This window comes from Phodopus roborovskii, unplaced genomic scaffold (assembly GCF_943737965.1).
Source record: "Phodopus roborovskii unplaced genomic scaffold, PHOROB, whole genome shotgun sequence".
Taxonomy (NCBI): Eukaryota; Metazoa; Chordata; class Mammalia; order Rodentia; family Cricetidae; genus Phodopus; species Phodopus roborovskii.
In genome coordinates this window covers 2,185,962-2,188,439 of record NW_026126412.1, presented here as the reverse complement: position 1 = coordinate 2,188,439, position 2,478 = coordinate 2,185,962, and positions in this window count along the sequence as shown.

Sequence of the window (2,478 nt, the reverse complement as noted above, 5' to 3'; positions counted from 1 at the left end):
AAACTAACAGAATTAATAAAAATATATCTAAGATTGTATGGCTAGTAAGTGGCATTGCCTAAGTCTCTTCAAAGTTTACCATACAAATATCTCCAAAAATCCTTGTGTCTTTTTCTACCCTCTGAAAGACCTGCTCTCTCCCCAATGAGAGGAACACCAGGGCCTTTTCAAGAGTTCAAGGGAAGATGGGCGTTGGTGGCACACGCCTATAATCCCAGCATTCGGGAAGCAGAAGCAGGAGGATCTCTGTGAGTTCAAGTCCAGCCTGATCTACAGAGCTAGTTACAGGACAGACTCCAAAGCAATACAGAAAAACCCTGTCTCAAATAACAACAACAACAAAAAGAGTTCAAGGGACTTTTTTTTAGGGTCAGGGTGTCTCCACCTGATCCTTGTGTGCTAAGTATCCATCCTTCTACTTCTTCTTTGTTGCTGTTAGTGCCAGTCTCTCATGGCAAATGCTAAAATGCAAAATCTACTCTCTGTCCTTTATTGCTATGACGTGATCCTCTGAGTCAGTCTTGGCTAATGAGACATGAGATAAATTTTTCAGAGGCTTCCAAGGAAAGTACCAAATAAATAAGAGGAATGGATGTGTCTTAACAGTTCTTGACTTTAATTTATTAGAGTCTTTACACACAGTGGTGGGTTTCCCCATGAGCTTTTCCCAGTTGTACAACATTTACTTAGCTCATATTCATATGCCCCGTTATTATCTCTCAGCCATCTCTCCTTCTGATCATCTTCCTAAGTATTCCTCCTTCTACCTCTGTGCCATATCTTATTTTCATGTATAAGTACCCTTCCTGTTTTCACTGATTGTTTGAGACAGGGTCTTGCTATAGCTCTGGCCCTTTCCTATTTTAGACATTGGTTTCTGTGAGTTTGGTGTTGCCTGGTTTCCACACATCTTTAAAGTATACAGGCTGATTTAATTCCATAGTTGTTTTCTATTATCCAATGTCTCTCTGCAGCTGCTGTTCTTCTCTCATCAGCATTAGAAAATTCAAAGTTAATAAAGCTATGCAAAGTTATGCGATCTATTTCTGGGGGTCTTTCATTACCCCTCTCTGTTTATTTAGCATATCCTTTAGAGTTCAATTTGATCTTTCTATAATTATTTGTCCTGTAGGATTGTGTGGTGTACCTATAATATCTTTTATATTTTAATAAGCACAAATCTGTTTCATTTTACTAGAGGCATTTGCTGGAGTGTTGTTGGCCTTTATTTGTACAAGTATTCCCGTGTTGGCCATAACTTCTAGCAAGTATGTGATTACAGAATCAGCCTTTTCAGAACTCAAAGCAGTTGCCCATTGAAATCCTGAACAGGCATCAGTGGTGTGGTATACATATTTTAATTTTCCAAATGACATATTTTATGAAATTCTGAGGCCTCCAGCACATTCCCAATCAATAGTTGATCAATTTTTGCATTACCTTGTGCTAGAGGGCCTGGCAGACCCATACAAGATCAGATGTGAATGATTCCTATTCTTGATTATTTCTTGTAACTGAATAAATAATAAAGTCAATGTTGCATCATCTGGTATAAATTCTGTAGTATCAACATGTACAACAACTCTCCACATATTGCAAATTGGTAAATATGTTAGTATTTTCAAAAGGCAGAGATTCAATTATTATTTGTCTAGCTTCTGAATTTGATATTATTCTATTTATTGCCAAAGTAAATCTTTGTAAGAAATCTGTGAAGGTTTCTATTAGGCCCTGTATAATTTTAGTAAATGACTCAAGTTTTTTTCGTACTTCTTCAATTCTGTCCAAAGCAAGCATTCAAAGCTACTGCATGAATAATGGTAGGATGTAATCATCAGGTAAAGATTGCCTTTGTACATTAGCATAATCTCCCTCTCTAAGAAGTTGGTCTTGGGACATTTCCATACACCTAGCCCTACTTCATTGTTTAATGGTATTAGCCTGATCTTCCACAAGGTCCTCCATTGTAATTGAGGACTGGGTTCTAAAACAGCTGTAACCAAGTCTCTCTATTACAAATTGACTTCTACTTTACAAAAGATGAATGCATGCCATATGAGACTATTATTTCCTTCAGTCTCTTTAAATCTCACATTTCCACAGGAGTCCATGCAGCTCTTGCACAGGCTTGGTGATATCGCTTGGCAGTTGTTCCTGTAAGATGACTGGATAAATTAAAGTTGATTGTTTGAAAACCTTAGACTATTCCTCTCTAAACTTACTTATAATTCAGGTTGAAATTGGTCCTCCTTTAAATTCCTCTGTCTAGTTCTGAATATCTCTATGATCTACTTTAATAACTTTTTCTAAAACTTGTATTTTAGCAGTCATATTAACCACTTTTTAGTGATAAAACAAAAGTGGTCAAACTGATAATGTTTATAATTGACATTAAATAAATCCCATCTGAATCAGTTATCCTCTCATTTAATTGTTCCATTTTCCAATGTCCAGAGTATTATCATGCAGAGATCTAAC